Source organism: Thalia democratica, chromosome 3 (genome assembly GCF_965202585.1).
Source record: "Thalia democratica chromosome 3, ktThaDemo2.hap1.1, whole genome shotgun sequence".
In the NCBI taxonomy this organism is placed as follows: Eukaryota; Metazoa; Chordata; class Thaliacea; order Salpida; family Salpidae; genus Thalia; species Thalia democratica.
In genome coordinates, this window is record NC_139167.1 from 8,151,401 (window position 1) to 8,169,441 (window position 18,041).

Here is an 18,041-nt window from a genome sequence, read left to right on the forward strand (position 1 = left end):
AAAAATCTGAACAAAAAACTTAAATTAAACTAAATAACCTCAAAACTAAACCGTTTTATATGCTTAATCACATGTTTTACTTCCAATTTTTGTAGTTAGAATTTGAGTTCGACACATTAACAGAAATTTTAAAGTTCCTCTTTTATATATTTATGAGAATTAAAAAGTTTTCTGGGTAAATCTAAGTGACTTCACAATTGTTAATATTTTAATCAGAACAAGTACCATCTATTTTTAAATTAATTTTATGGTAAGCTTAACTAAACTTTGTGGTTTTAATTTTTTTTTTTCGGTCATGCTTTTTGGTATATACTTATAAAAATTATAACTGTAATCCTTATAATTTTGTCTACAAGTTAAAAAAAAATATTTGTTTATTGAGATTCAATTTTAGAAATATTCTAATTGTGGTAAATTGTGGTAAAGTAAAATATCGTTGTAAATCTAATTATCTTTTTAACTAAATCGATTTATCTATTTTATCGAAAGAATAAAGTAAAAAATAAATAAACAAAACTTTGTTGAGGTACCGTGTTCTTTTAACTCTCTTTAAAAAGTTTCAACAAAATAAAGTTTTTATTTAAGTTTAACTAAAGCACATTAAATTTTAAAACTTTTATATCGTCATAGCGTTTTAACCCATAACTGCTATTTCTTAATTTATTAATATATAAAATATTATTATGCGTCAGTCTGCTGAACACATTTTCATAATATTTTTACCACAACAACTTTGTGGCTAACTTATTTTTTTGGTTTTCCTAACCATTAAATGGCTTTTATTTATTATAAAAACTTGTTGTTCGTTTTTATAAGTTCAGTTAAAAGTTGAAATGAAAAAGTAAAATGGTGTAAGAATACAAGTTTTTTTTTAAACTAAAATATAAACAATATACTATCAACAGAACTGATTTACAAAATTAGTAAAGTTGTGTATTCAAACACTATATAACTGTCACTTCTTAATATGTTAAAATTTCAAATCTTGTTTTAACTAACAGATTATTTACTAATGGTTATATGGTAATTAACAATGTTTTATTGATAATTTTTTTAGTTTTATTGTTATTTTAATTAATTTATTCATCGTTATTAAAAGGTAATTTTTACACTTTACATTGAAATATATTTATTGTGATCTGAAACAGCTACTTACCCTTTGATATGCATTTTATTTTAATTAAATGATAGTCTTGATGTAAGCTTAATGTATTATATTTCTAGTAATATTTTAAAAATTTGTTAAAATAAATTATTTAAGAGCTTCTAATGACGTGAGGTAACATTGCCCTGCATTTGTTTTAATTAATTTTTATTCAATTAAAATAATTATATTGAGTCGATTTCTTCTGCTTTCATCCTAGTTTTGTACCACTAGTACATGGATAAATTTTAGTTTTCATTTTGAAACTAGTAATGGTTAATTCTTTTACCAGTTACAATTTTTAAAAACTATTTTAAGTGAAATCATGTGAGCTATAACTGTTGTTTTGAGTATTTACAAAAGCTTTTTAATGTTTATGTTTGTTAAAAGAATGATTATAAAAGACCCTATTTAAAAATTAAAAATCACCTATTAAATTATAAAAGTGCTTGATCGTTTACTGTAATCCACCATAACTTATTAAAAAAAACTGTTGATTATCTTGGAATTCACTTTTTAATTTATTGTTAAACATATTTTTTTAATAAGTTCTTGATTTTGAATACAACTTTTTTCCGTGGTGTATGACTCAATAACTAAAAGGTACTGATGTGAATGTTTTCGAAAATTTATTTTTTGGATATAAACAAGTTATTCGCATAATTTAAGGTAAATAGATAAATTCCATATAACTGTTCACGTTTTTTTAAGATTTTAACTAATTGCTTAAACTTAGTTTAGAAGGTAAAATAGTCAATTTTGTTTATTTTCAAAGTTCTTAAACACTTTCTACATTCTCTTTTAATAAAAACAATTTTTGTTTCCTACTTGAAACAAACAAGAACAATGCTTATTCAGTAAATATTTTAATTTGATCTTAAAACTTAAAATGACGTCACATTATCTTTGCTAGAAAACATTAACTAAAAAATTTGACCAAAAATATATATGTATTTAGTTGAATCTTTTTTATAAACAAGTTCGCTAAACTTTTTTGTAAATAATTTAAAAATACTAAATAAAATATATTAACTATCCATGACAATAAAAATTATAAGAGTCTTTAACCTTGTAATGAAAACATATTATTTAAGTTGATGTAAAAAATAAAAAATAAGTCTGAAAACCGAACGCTAGGTATTTCAAATATATAATAAATTAAGAAAATCAATAAATTTAAGTTTAATTTTTTTATTAAGCTTAAACTTGTTTATTGTACTTACATAATTTAATAATTTTCTAAAACTTTTTTTCTTTTGATTTTCTACATTTAGTTTTTAAGTATTCTTAAACGTTTAAACTAGTTTTAATCTACTAGATTTTTAGAAGTTTTATGTTAAGTATTTTTTTAATATTGTCAAATAAATCTTCACATAAATATAAATGTTATTTGTACTAAAAAATTATTGATATTTTATCATATATATTTTTATTTTGATCGATGGTTTGAAAAAATTTCTTTTAAATGAGATATATAGCTGTTTTCTTTTTGTTTTAACCAATATATAAGCAAAAAAAAATAAGTAAAACAAAATTTACTTAAACATTAGTTTCGCAAAGTGTTTTTTAAATTTTGATAAATTATAATGTTTACTAACGTACTTAATGAAATTTTTATACATATAAAAACTAACTTTTATCAAACTTTTGTGAAAAAATTATTGTTTTCATAAAGTTCTTAGTAGTTGACAGATAAATTATTTTATTTAACAAGAAATTGAAACACTTACATTTGAAGATTTAACTAAAAACTACATATTTTTATTTTATTAAAAAATCCTTTTTGATAAAAGTAATTAAAGACTTTTTAAATTGTTTATGATGATATTAAAATTATAAACTAAACTTTTTATAAAAAATGACTTTTGTTTAAAAATTTTTTTATCTAACTTTATTTAGATAAAAATTTATCAGAAAAAGTTGTTAAATTTAAGAATAAAACTTTGTTTTTAGCTTCTTCGTAACTTGATCTTATAAGCTTTAATTAAATAACTTGTAATGTAGAAAAATTTATATATAATTCTTACAATTATTTCATGTTATACTTAGTAATTTGTAAACTGTTTGAAAAAAGTATTTAGCAGATTGCTTTATCAAAGCTAATTACAAAATTAAATAAACATTCTTTATTTCTTATTTTTGTTAAAAAGTACTAAAATACGACTCGAACTAATAAATAAAGTCATTAATTAAAAAAATTTAAAGTAAAAAATTTAAACAGGTTTTTACTTGACAAGATTATATTACAATTTTAACTTCAATATTAATGTTGTATAATCCCTTAAATTTCACATAAAAAAATTCGATTTGCATATCTAAACATTACTTCGTATGAAGGTATAAAGTTTAAAACTAATAAAAACTTCTTATTCTATTTAATATCCACCATAAACTAATTACAATAATTACATAATTTAAAAAAATTAAGTTGGATCAAAAACTTTGTTGGCTATACAAAAAAGTTATGTAAATGAAAATATTTAACAAATAATTTGTGTTACATTATTTTTATTTAAAATGATCTTTACATTATATGCGATATTTTGTTTTGAATATAATGACATCACGAGTAATATTTGTTTTGTTTTAAATTAAATCGTTTTTTTGGCGCTAAAAACCCGAAAAAGATAAATAGAACTGTAACAATTAGTTATTTAAAGTTTTTTTTTTGATGTTAGAAATTAATTAACTTAATAATAGTTAACTATTTTTTAGTTTTATTTAGATTTTAACTCAAAAACAATTTTATCACAAAAATCATCTTTAAAATAAGAAGCTTGTTTGTTATTCTAGATATTTGTAGGTTGCTAAAGAACGACTGTAGTAAAAATAAATTTTGTTTTATATTTTTGTAAAATTTTATCCTTAGTTTATGTTTCAAACAAATAAGTAAATTTACATTTTGAATATTGCCCAAAACCTTGTATGGAAGTGAAATAAACTTTTGTTAATAATTATAGATTTTATAGATTTTAAGAAAGCTAAATACTACTTTATAAAAGTTTCTTTATGAAAGTTATGTCCTGACAATGACGTTAAACTGTATCCAATGGGTGTACGACTCGATAACCGAAATGTTTTTTCTACACCTAGGTAAAAATAGGATCTAAATTTTAGCGTTTTTTATCGTTTATAAGTTATATTAGAAGCATTTTTGTATGACGACATTTTATGCATTTTGTGCAATTAATTTTCTTGTTTTTTAGCTCATAATTATGTTACTTTTTTTTGTTTTTGCTGTTAGAAAATGAAAAAATTAGTCAAATATTCACATTTGTTTTATTGATTATTAATATAACTTATGCAAAAATTTTTTTCTTTAACTATGATATATGATCATTGTATAATTGTAGTTATATTGAAATAAAGGTAATTCAGTGTCATTTATAGCATAAATTACAAATATATTTTTAAACATAAACTTTTGAATTGAAGTGTTTGTTATACTTAAGTAACAAACATATTTAAAGGTAACAATAAGCTGTACAATAAATTCCATATCAATAACTGTCAATGCCTGGTAAATTTAAAATAGATTAATATATTTTTAATATAAACAAAAATAGTAAGCGAGCATTTGTGTTTTTTGAACTGACGTCACTAAAACAGCAGCAAAATAAAAATTTATTAACTACTTTTCGCCAGTTTTGCGTTAAGAATTTTGTTGACATATTGTATTAAACTGATTTACTTAGTTAGTTTTTATTAGTTTTGAGAAAAATACTAATTTAAAGTACTTTACATTTTGTTTCCTTTCTTACAACCAATAATTGGCTTTTGTTTACTAAAACAAAACTTATAAGGATTAGTTAGATGGTTGATACACTTGTATATTATATATAAAAATAGCTAAATTAATTATTTGTTTTGTTTTTAATGTAAAAAATATACAACTATCAATTTTTTTTATATAATAATATATATATATATATATAGTGTTAGTCATATCAATATTTCTTGAAAAAAGTTCCAAAAGTTAAAATGTTGGTACCTGGTTTAATTTTTTTCTAAACTAGTGGTTATGAATTTTAAACAAAATTTTCTTATACAAATAGTTGTTAACTAAAATAAAACAACGTAATTGTTTTACATTTAAATTATATATTATATATACCAGTGCTTCTGAACCTTTTTCTAGTGGCAGAACCCTTTTCCAAAGTTCAACTTTCCCGCGGAACCCCTAATTTTAATTTTACATAAAATGTTTAATTAAATAAATGTTCTTTTTTAAATTTCAAAGGGTTTCGCGGAACCCTAGGGTTTCGCGGAACCCCAATTCAGAAGCACTGATATATACCATAAGTATACTTTAAATAGTTGTTGCAAGTTAAAATGACATTATACCCTATAGTAAATTAAAATAGTAGAGCATACTAAAATTATTGCTGCTTTTTAAACAAATGGTGTGAAATCTAATACAATTTAATAAAAACTTCCTATATGAAGTATAAATATTAACTCTTTTATTTTAATTTAAGGTTAAGCTTTAATTTATTATTTTCTTAGCTGTCTTTTGAACTATAAATACTCAAGTCGTTGGAAATTGATTTACTAAACATTTCTTTCAGAAGTAATGTACTTTACTAACAATTTTTAGCCGATTAAGTTTAGAAAATAAAACCTTTACTAACTTTTTCTACTTTACAACTTAATTTAAATTACTGTTTATTTTTCAATTAGCTTGCATTATTAATTTTAACAAAAAAATGTGTTCGAAACATATTCATTGATTAGAATGACTATGTAACCATATTTATTCACAATATGATAATTTATGCTCGGGTTGTAGTTTTATAAATTAGATTTAAATAGAATTGAGATTAAAAAGATACAGGTTGTTTTTATTTTCCCATTCAAAAACTATATCACATTGATCAAAACTAAAACTTCAAAACAATGTATTTTTTTAAAATGTTATAAAAAGAAAAAAAATGGTGCATTTTTTAATACCACCTTTAAGTAATCATTTGAAGAGCTAAAAAAAATCAAATTACTGAAATTACAGCTTTTTGTAAGCTGTATTAAATTTACAAAAATGAAGGATATAAAAGAACTACACCTTACATTGAACGATTTATTTATGAACAAAACTTTTATGTAAGCGTTCGTTTTTCTTCAAGTAATGATGTCACTTTAGTATTTTTACAAAAAATATAAAAATTATTTTACTTTTGCAGCTTTTTTTTATTATAATTTAATTAAGTCATTTTGTCTTTATTTGAGTTTTAAAGTTTTGCGAAAGTAGTTACTTTAAAACAGTTTGTTAAGAGATGTTTTTAGATTTTTAACGTGTTTATATTGCAGCTAAATACATCACTAACAAAACTAAATTCAACATCAGCAGTTACATTTTAAAATTAACCTAGAGTGACTATAAACATCAGTTTTATAACTTTACAATAATCACTTGAATGTTTGGACAAAATTTTAATGATTGAACAGAAACTATCGATTGTTTAAATTTATAAGAAAAAAGTATTAGTATTCAACTTTTGATAGCACTAAAGGATTATGAAGTATATTACTAATTCTAATTTATCATTAACTAGTTAATGTCTTAATAAACTAAAGTTGTAACAAAATATAGCTTAACTTTTTTAAACTTGCTTTTTATCGTCCTAAAACAAGCAATATACTAATTAGAACATAAAATATTGTGCCGTTTCATAACCAAAAGGTACGTTCGCTCACTATATATTTAGAATAAATTATATTTGTCCTTCAATTAACTTTTTACAAAACATCACAGTATTTAAATAAATACTCAAATTTAATAGTTTTTTTTTTAAAGTATTAACTAAATAATTAAATTTAGTTTAAAAGGTATAGTATTTAGTCTAATTTTTACTTTTAAGTTACTATCTACACCGTTGTCAAACTATAGTGTTACTATAAAGTGTAATAATTGTTATCAATTACTTAACAAGTAATTAGAAAGTTAATAATGCTTTTATTTAAAACATAAATCTAGTAATTAGTAAAATATAATAGATGTCCAATATGCACGAAGAACACTTTTGCACGATAGGTTTATTATGCACGAAGGGACTTATTGCATAAAGATTTTTTTGTACCAAAACACTTTTGCATCAGTTGATTTTTTTATTCATATCTATTTAAATATTTAATTTTCATTATTTTTTTATCACTGTGACCCTTAACCCTTACCTTCGGTAGGTAATTTGTTTTTCTTTTTATGATAATTAATATTTTTGTTTTTTTGAGGTTTTTCTTGATTTTTTTCATATGTTTTTAAGTTTATTTTTGATTTGCTGTCGTAGAAAAGTGTCTTTGTGCAAAAGTGTCTTTGTACAAAACTTTCCCTTAGTGTAAAAATGTCTTCGTACATATTTGATCTGTTCGCGGTAAAAATTGACAATAAATGCACTGAACGCTTAAAATGCTTTACTTAAGTTGAGTTAAGTCTCACGAAAAATGATATCAAAGCCACTAACCAAAAAAAAATATTGATATAAAACAACATTCTTTTTATTTACGTCACGTAGGTTTACTCACAAACTTTACATTTTTTTTTGATAATCAAATGAAATTTTTGTTTTATTACCACAACTTGTGGCTTGATTTTACTTTTTGGTTAATAAAAACAAAAATTTCTTATTACTTGATCTGAATTTGGATTGAAGGAAAATATATCAATTTAATTATATACGTAAAAATTAGTCAACACTTTGTGAAAAAATCTTTGATAAGCTGTTGAAACTATAAGCAACAAACTATAAGCAAATAAAATCACTTATTAAAATAAGAAAAGCACATCACAATTTAGTAAAATTGTAATCAGATATATAAACTTTGTTTACACAAAATAAAGTGTTTAAGCCTATTTGTTAATTCATAATTAAAGTTTTTTTTGTATAAATGTTTTTACTATTACATGGTTTCTTTCAAATATAAAAGTTTTTAAAAATATATAATTTCTTTATATATTTATATTACAAACAGAAACACTTTTATTAATAAAGTAACAATTTATTACAAAGACTTTCAGTCGAAATGTTTATAATTAGCTTTAAATTGGTTTAATTTTTTTTACAAATATTCCATTATGAGATACCTGCGATGAATTTAAAAGGTATGAAATATTTTTTTAAATAAATAAGAAAAAATTAAAATATAAATATTTGATACGTATAGTATTTATTAAGGTTGACTCATAGCTTTTTTAACACATAATTACACATATTTTAATAGTATAAGTAACTTGTAAATAAGTTGTTTAGTGTAAAATGTTAAGTACTAATTTTGTTTTTTATGCTAGTCTATATATTTTTGTATTATTAAGTCATCTTTTATGGTTTTCTACAATATTAATTCTTATACGTAAGTTTTGTTTTTTGTTTTTAACTTATGTGTCTTTTAGGTTAAGTGGCTGAGGTTTTCATGCCTTTGTCCAGCGTAGGACGGTAAACTTGCGAAAATAATATAACGAAACTGCTAAACTACCATTTATATCTAAAACATAAATAAAATCTGACGCAGACAATTTTATAAGTGATTCGTGTCAATTATTTTAAACTAAAACAAGCTGAGTATTTATCTTGAAACGATTTTTTAGCGCTTTAAAGTAATACAGAATTGTAAGTTGTTTTATCTTTATTAGCTATACTGTTTTATTTTTTATCTAAAAATAAACTCTGAAGCCATTTGCTTGAAAAAGCAAAGTTTATAAAGCATTATAAAAATCAAATAAACTTTATTGACTTTATTAACAATATATATAAATATTTATTTTATTAAGTTAACGATGTTTAAATATAAAGTAAATGATAACATTTTATTAAAAATATCATTTTTAGAATTGTTTTAACACTAAAAAAGAACTAACTATAATAAAAACAGGCTTAATATATCCAGCACCATTAATAAGAAAGATTAGAACACAATATAACCTTATTATGGTTGTGTCATTTGGAATTTAATCTAATTTTTATAACTTCAATATTTAACTAAAGCCTAGATGTATAGTTCGTTTATATTATAAGATTTATTAATTCTTTTTTATTTCTATAACTCTTTTAATTTCAGTTTTATCGTAACATTAACAGCTTTTCTAGTAGTTTATTTGTTCAAAAATATTAAGTAACATTTTTTTTCCTATAAGCATTTTATTTTTACTAGATCTGTCTTTGTAATGTTGTTTAGTTTTACATACATGAAATTTTATACTTTAACATCATTCTACAAAATCCTAACTCGTGTTTTTGTGCTCCTATGTAGTTTATTTTGTGTTTTCATCTTGAAAATACTTCAAAGTCATCTTTCATCTAATTTCTATCAAGTTATTTTTTTAAAGAACAAGAAAACATTTTATGACTTTTTTTATCACTTATATTTTTAATTAAAAATAAGTTTTAACTAGAAATTTACAATTGTTTAAGTTTGGTTGTGACCTACACACATTTACGATGTTTAAGCAATTAACTACCTAACTAACTAATTTCTAACTAGTTTTGAAAAATTTAATACTAATACTTTTACTAGTTAAGTATTTATAATATTATACATAATAGCTTTTCAACTTGTAACGTTTGTTAAATTTGTGGCAACTGCATCATATATTTTCAACATATAATTCTATTATTTAACTTTTTTTTTGTAGAAATAATATGTCTAATGACAATTCTTATTTTGCTTCCGCCTTACATGGGGAAATAATGACAATGCCTTTAAACTTAACTAGAAAAATTATTGCTTATTTTTTTTTAATCATGCTTTTGGAGTCATAGAATTCAACTACACGAAATAAGAATGTATTTAAAACTACTAATAATGTTTTATATTGTTTCTTCAAAACAAACACTTGCATTTTTTTTCTTTAAAATAGGTTTACAAGATTTAGTTTCTCCAGTAAACTACATTAAGCAGTACTTTACTATTGATTTGAAAACAACTTGAATTACAAATTTTTATGAAATATTTATTCAATTTTATAGTTAAATAAGGTTTTAATGACTTATATAGAGTAGAAGTATCCCGCAACTTTCTTTCTTTCAAGTTTGAATATCAAAGGTAAACTAAAGCTAAGAGATCTATAGTTTAGAAAAAAATGTGCTTTATAAATGGTAGTTAACAAAAATTGAAGTCTATTTTATACATTTCATACATTAAAACCTAAACATATATCACATAGAATGCTCAATATAAACACTGAGAGTTGTTACTGCTATTATGTTTCTAATAAAAGATCGAAAAAAAAAAGTTTTTTTTATTTCAAATATAAACAACAGTTTGCACAAAAATTAATTAAAACAGACTTTTTTTCTCAATGCTAAACTATTTTAACGCTTTTACAAAATTTTTAAATACATAAGTACTATACGAAATTAGAACACTTTTAAAAACTAGTTAAATTTTACATTAAACGAAACAAAGACACCTTAACAAACATAGACTAGTGTATAAAATATATGTTTCTTTGTCAATAAAGTGAAACAAGTTATCATTTCAACAATATAAGACTTACATAAACATTCTTTCTAAAAATTTTTTTTAATGATTTTCTAAATTTGAAAGATTTAAAAAACGGTTAATTATGAATGATTAATTGCGAAAAATTAAAAATTCTTAAAGACGTCATAAAAATTTTCGAACAAATTATTCTTTAATTTAAAAACTCAAAAATAAAGAGAACTGATATAAGTTATCTAATACATTTGATAAAGTATTTTAAGTCACTGAAATGTGGCTATCAAAAAAATATATATGAAAGAAGATACTGAGACATGCTGTTGAACCAAACTCATGAAAAGTAATAAAATTAATAAAGTATTTTGCTGCATTTGAACTGTCTGAACTTCTAAGAATAACAATTTGTTAGGACATATTAACAAAATATGCTTTTAAAATGTCGATAGTTAGACTCTTATATGCATTATGTTTCGATTAAATAATTTAGTTAATAATATCTAAAATAAATAAGATTAACAAACCTACTAAATAATAGATTTACTTTTATAAAAATCCAAACAATTACTTTTTTAGATAATTTAGGCTTATTCCCGTGAAGATGATAATAAGTAACTTAAAATATTAAATTTAAAAAAAATCTTTCATTTTAAGTTGATAGTAAGAGTTTAAAACAATCTGAAATCTAACATAATTATAAAATTTTAATTTAATTTGAAAAAAATGAACGTGATGAATAAGAAATAATTAAATTAATTACGCTAATTAGAATTTCTTCAACTAAAATAAAAGTTGATTTACATATTGAATTATATAGTCTGATCAGATAATACTTACTTCAAAGCGTAAATAAGTTAATTAGTATAAAATTTTATGTGCTAACTTTTTTTTTGTTTTTTATGTTAGTTTTTTTTTTTTATTTCTTCATTTATGGTTTTTATTCCATATGTTTTATTTATCTTTTACGTTATTAACTGATGTGTTTTTTAAGGTTGAGTGGCCAAGGTTTTGATGCTTGGGTCCAACGTACGACAGTAAACTCGCAAAGACAGTATAACAAAACAAATAAAATTTCTACTATTTGTACTTAAACATAAACATAATCTAAATCACACAATCGTATAAGTTATTTGTTTAGCGTATTTCAGGCTACAATTTTGTTGCTTTATGTTAGTCTTAAGACAATCTTTTAAAACTTTAAAGTAATAAATAGTTTAAAAAAAAATAAACTCAACGCTTAAGAATGTCAAAAGCCTTAAATCACAGATAAGTATTAAAAAACAAAAATAGAACCTCTACTCATTTTTAAATTTAAATACATTAGAAAAAAAAAGTTATTTAATTTTTTTCCTTTCCGAAAACGTTTTATAGTTTTAAAGTTAAACAGTTATTAACGCATTTACATAAACTTCTACATCTTAATTTTAACAATTTTAAAAATATTTTAAACATAAAATTAATTATATGACAAGTTATGGACAGTTGGACTTAAAAAATTCAAACTCATATATGTATAAAAATAAAGATCGAACAGAAAGAAATATTGTTTTTATAAGACTAAAATTAAAATCTGAAACCAGATGTACATATTAAATAAGCATGGACTGTAAACTAAAACTGTGAATAAAATTAAATAGTAAATAAATTTAAAACTGTAGCATTTTAATATTTTGTTTCTTTTTATGTAGCAACACACTAGCAAATGGCCGTTTACGTTTTTACTTTTTTTTAAATATTAGTTTATTTCAAACTACTTAATACAAATTTTCCACATGCTGTTAAAACTAAAACCATTATGTGATACAACTAGACAATCCAATAAATAGCACAATTCAATTAATAGCTTATAGAACTGATAGCAAATAAACAAACTAATAACCAAATTTAGAAAAAAATTGCACTATTAAGATTTGGTTAACTTTTTTAACAGTTTCAATTAAATAATTTTTAATCATTCGATGACGTTATCCCAAGCTAATGCTAATTTTACAAAATTCAATTTATTTAAACTCTTTTTATTTTGATTATGGAACTATTTGTTGTGTATTCAAATTTGTAGCTACAGTTAAGTAGCAATAAAAAAAAATAAAATAAAAAAGGAAAACAGTTTACTAATTTGTACTTTTTTTATAGGTAACAACAACATTTATCTATGTAACTAGGATAGATAAACCTTTATATATAATAAAGAAATTTTTAATTTAAATTTATTATTTTAGAGTATCAAATTGTTCACTTAATTTTTTCAATTCGTTTTTTCTGCAAACTTAATATTTTAAATGTTTTAAATTAATAGCGTATAGTATTTAAACTATGTACAACTAACATATTGACTCTACTATTTACTCTATTTTACTCTACAACAACTATACAGCAGTATTTTTATTTTGATAAAACTATTTTATTCATTCAAAAAAGTTAAATAACTTCTAGTGAGTGACCGTTTTTATAAAAACAATTATTTTAATTATGTGGATAAATTTAAATTCAAAATGCAAGAACTAAATTTAAGTTACATAAAACCCTAAAAAGTATTTTTTACCATTAATTACCGCGCTTTCTAGCGACTAAAACTAAAACTGTGACTAAAACTTAAGCTTCTTGATTGGCCCTTGAATTTAATTGTTAGCTAAATATTAATTTGCTTTTTTGTTACCTGAAAAATTTTGCTCTATTTAAATAATTGTCAAGAGACAGTTTAGAAACAATCAATTAAATTAAACTTGTTGGTATATCATTTAAAAAGACAGCTCTGGAAACTATCAAAAACTTGGGACATAATAATCTAATTAAGTTGCTATAGTTGTTTGTTTGTTGAATGAAAATAATGTACTTAACACTGATACGAAATGATTTTCCAAATTGTAAACAAAAAAATATTGGCATAATCATATCAGAATGCAGCATTAGTTATAGAATGTTATCTATATTATTTAAAATTTCTAAGTAACTATGTTATATTGTTTAGTAAAACAAAAAAACTGAATCAAATAATGTATGTATATGGTACTCAACAAAAAAAGTGATAAACAATTTTCGTGATGTATTTTAAAGTTTTGTTTTGACTCTCTATGCATCAACATCAAAAAGTTATCATTTAAATGATGAACATGGATTAAAGAAATACTATACTAATTTTGTATATAAAAATAATTTTTAACATATTTAACAAGACCTGATATACAGTGCAACTTTGTTTAAATTAAAATTAAAAATGTTTATACTTGTTTATAGTCAATGAACAAACTTTTAACAAAACTTAAAACAGTAGTGCCCAATGCAACTTTATTAGAAAACCTTTATGTTTTGAATATTTTTTAAATAATTTTTAGTTTACCACTTAATTACGTCATTTAGTCTTCACGTAAAGGCTAGAATTTTCGTATTGTACTAATATAGAAAGCACGTTTATAAATTTCGCTTACTTTGTTGAAATGTTGATTTGCAGCAAATTTTGAATTCACAGGAATGTGACAAAATAAAGAAAAATTGAAATAAAAATAAAACACTTAATCTTAAGCTTACAAAATTACATTTTTTAACTAAAATACGGTTTAAATAGTATTGTTGTTTTAATGAGTTTAAACTTTTCATGCATGCACTAGTAGTATAAACAATGTCAAAAAAAAAAGATTTTTATTAATTTTTATTAGAGCATCCAATGACTTGAAAAACTATTTTCTCACTTAAAATTGTTTTTATATGATAGAAAACATCAACCCAAATTTACTTCATCATATTTAATCCTAGTTTTGTACCACCAATATGTGGATAGTTTTCAGATATTTTTCTGAAAATAGTAAGTTTTTTTTTACTATGTATAATTTATAAAAATAATATTTAAAAATAAAACTTGAAATCTAAAAAAGTTTTTGTGAATACTGAAAACCTTTAACACCTATTAAAATTCTAATGAGCTTCAATTTTAGTATGAAAAATCATCGATAATAACCGCAAAACACAAGTAGTTAATCGTTTAATGTAATCCACTACTCTGTTTTGAAAAATTTCATAGCTACCTTAGTTTACATTTTTTAATCTTTTGTTACAGTTTATTATATTGTTTTATTTAAAAACTCTTTTATAAGACATTAGACTTTGTTCCTTAGTGTGAGACATTTTTGCTAATCTAAAGAAAATTAAGCAGCTAGTTCTTCGTCCATTAAACTTGTATAACGATGATATGATTGTATAAATCGGTTTGTAGAATTTTTATAAATAATTTTATTCTATTTACTAAAAGCATATTTGTTTGATATTTTTTTAGTAAGTTGGTGAAAAGTTTTGAATCGATTACACATAAATTATAAATTTATTATGTAGAAAATAAACTTTAAAATATAAATTAACAAATTAAAATAAGCTTTGTATTTTATAAGTCTTATAATAATATATATTTAATAATTTGAATTAAAAGCTAAAGCAAATAAGTAAAATGGTTACATAAAATGAAATACATGTTTTTTTATCAATTACAAAGTAAACAATAAACTAACAACAAAACAAATTCAACAATAAAGTAAAGTTTAGCAATTAAACATAACACATTTGTAAAAGAATGTTTAAAAACACATAACTATAACTTATAACTTCATAATATGTAAAGTTTGCATTTCTAGTTTGAACTAATTGCTCTTTTTAAACTCTATACTGTAATTTAACCATGTTTTTATGATAAACGGTTTAAAAGTTTTTTAAGTTAATTATAAATAATTTTATTTTTAAACATTGTAGAAAATGTTTTGTAGTCTGATACAAAAGTATTTTTGTATACTAAAAATAAATTAAATTAGTTCAACTTAAAAATATATTTTCATAACATTCACCCATTAACATAATTTGTATTTTTTATTAATTAGTGACAATTAACTATTTTACTAGTTAAATGTTTTAAAAATTGTTTTAACCTAGTTGTGTAAACTAAAAATTGTTGTAATTTTTTTTTTAACTTAAAAAACTATTAGTACTAAAAAGATAATAGTACCTAAAAATAAAAATGAATAAAGTATTAAATTGTTTACTGTAATCCACTATTCTGTGGTAAAAATTTCGGAAAATGAGTTTTTTGGATCTTGGTTTAAATTAATTTATCTTTTTAATTAACAAATCCTTGATAAGACATTAAATTTTTCTTACGTTAAGTATTTTTTAAAAACAAAAAATATTTTTTATAGCCTGTTTTGAGTAAAAACTTTAATATAAATAAAATACATACATTTACAAATATTGGATACAAAATAATTTTACTACCCTTAGATACGTCATGTAAGTTTACTCATAAATTTTACATTATTTTCAAAATTAATAATCAGCTAAGACTTATAAAAGTTATGCTTACACTTAATTTCTCAGGTTTTTGCAAAAACTTATTGCTTGATATTATTTAAACTTACAAATATTTTGACTTAAAATTTAAGTTAGTTAAAGTATATTGACCTTTTTTTATTTAATGACAATTCAAAACTTTTTTAATTTAAAATTTTAATAAGCTGTTAGTATAAGAAGCAAAAAATCGCTTCTTTGACAAATTTTTGAAACATCAAAATTTACTAATATATAATTCATGTAACTGTTAAGAAACTACGAAACTGACATAAAAAATTTTAATATAAACTTTAATTTATGTGTTTACATGTATACTAAAGATGGCAGTTAAGTATTATAACAAATCAATACAAGAAAAAAGTAAATTCAGTTTAATTTAACTTTTATTACCTTTTTGATTTATATAAATTTTTTTTATAATAAACTGTCATTACTGTTTTACAAAAGGTAAAATTTAAAGAATATAAAAATTTATAAAAGTATAAACTATTTAATTAATTTTATATTTAAACATAAACAAACGACATGCAAACTTTTTTGCTCCCTAATTGCTAAAAAATATGAAAATATTTTGAATTTTAAATTACGTCATGTTGATTTTTCTGGAAAACATTAGTTTTAAATAAATATAAAGACTTGGCTGATTAATTGATGCTATAATTAGATTTTTCATATTATTTTATAAGTCAAAAACAAATAACTTATTTTATTTAAATTTATAGGTCGTTAGTCCTTAAGTTATACTAAAAAGTTTAAAAAACTTAAGCCTTGTGTATAAGTAAAAAACAATTATTTTGTGGGCTATCGATGATGGTGGCCAAACATCTAAAGGCTCAGTTGGGTGAGATTGACTTGCTGTGGGCAGATTGGCAATCTAACCTTTTTGTTCATACTTTTCCTGCAAGCTGGGTGACCTTCTAACAGGCTTATTTTTAGGACCCGCTGCAGGCAACTTATAATTAATATTATCTAAGTTGGACATAGTACTATAACTAATTTATAAGTGCTATTTTGTAATTGTTATTGGACAATATATATAAAACACTTAATGCTACTCTAGGCTACTTTATATAAATCAGACAGACAGTTTTAAGTGATTAATCTTTTATATAAAACAAAACAAGAAATATTAGCATATAAAAAACTATAAATTACTATGACAAACTTTTTAGAAACTACAAGCTATTTAAATCTATTTAAAAGACTTTAAACAATAAACTAAAAACTAAATAAAACTTTTAGTAAACAAGAAACTTTAAAACATTTAAAAAACTAACAAACTATAAACCTGGCTTATATATTTAAACAATTAATTACCAGTTCAAATATTCACTTATAAAACAAAACAATACTTACAATAAGCATTCACAAAACAAGTTCAATATGTAGTTGCTTCCAGCTGCACCTCAAAACTTACCAACTGCTTACAATTAACTGCCTGTCATTTTCGGATGTTTAGTTGCATCGGAATTAGTTTGAAACACGTCAGATGATTCTCATTGGCTCGTGCAGTGAAGCGTATCTGACTCAAAATGTTCTCCAAAACAATGACAAGGCAGGGAATTTTGCACTGTCATTACAATTTATTGTATAAAAAACCAAATATAAAATAGAGTCTATATAGAAGTCTAAAAACTAAATGATAAGTGTTTATTATTGATATAACAACATATTGATATAATAAACTTTATATAAATAAGCTTTTTATAAAACTTAAACTTGTATTTATCTCAGTTTTACCACAAACTTAACTAAAATTTTATAAAAAAAATTAAATGAATTCTATTTTCTCATACCCTTTTGCGATATGTTGTATTTTTTAAGGAACTAATAATTGATCGATACGATGATTACAGTCAAACAAATAACACAAATGATAGTTTATTACGAAAAATATTTATCACTCTATGTACACATAATGAAGTATTTTAGCATTTTTGTTAGATTTTTAATTTATAATCTTATTGTTAGTACTATTTTATGAATTCTTAAAAGTTAAAGTTTTAAATCCTTTGGGTGTACAGAAAACTTTTATTTGTTTAGATACAAAATTACATATACTAGTATATTTATTTATTAACATCTGTTAAATCTGTTCTTGTCAGTTCGTATAAAAGTAGCAGTTATTTAAACCCTTAATAATGTC